Genomic DNA, 375 nt, shown 5'->3' with positions numbered 1-375 from the left:
GGGCAAAGGGGAATTGAAAGGGGACGACGACGACGACAACGACGACGACGACGACGAACGTCCGACCGTTGCAGGTCTTGGGCGAGTCCACCCCCAACGTAACGAATAAATCCAGGGCGTTACCTCGAGATTGCCAACTGGTCGGGACGTCACTGCTCGGCCATGTCCCGCGCGTCCCTCCGGCCGTTGCACTGGCGCAGCTGAGAAGCGGCTCTGGTTGGCCACGCGACTTCCTGTCGCCGCTGCTCTCGAGCTCGATGACGGGCCTGTGAGTCGCGATCGCTCGTACACGCGTGACGCCGGCTATTACTCAGGTATCGGTGCGCTGGGCAAAGCGAGGCGCGCTCGACTGTCGCTGCCAACTTCCCTCGCGCG

The 375-nt window shown here is 64.0% G+C and overlaps 1 protein-coding gene across 1 annotated transcript in view; it reads right to left on the bottom strand.

Annotated features, from left to right (window-relative positions):
- Window positions 1-375, bottom strand: part of LOC105363029 (uncharacterized) — a 45025-nt gene extending 44650 nt beyond the window's left edge. Inside the window, 1 exon segment of the mRNA XM_011500599.1 lies at window positions 124-375. The gene's annotated coding sequence lies outside the window, so the exon portion shown is untranslated.

This window comes from Ceratosolen solmsi, unplaced genomic scaffold (assembly GCF_000503995.2).
Source record: "Ceratosolen solmsi marchali unplaced genomic scaffold, CerSol_1.0 scaffold56, whole genome shotgun sequence".
NCBI lineage: Eukaryota > Metazoa > Arthropoda > Insecta > Hymenoptera > Agaonidae > Ceratosolen > Ceratosolen solmsi.
Note: the sequence above shows the minus strand (reverse complement) of the source record. Positions and strands in the feature narration are given on the sequence as shown.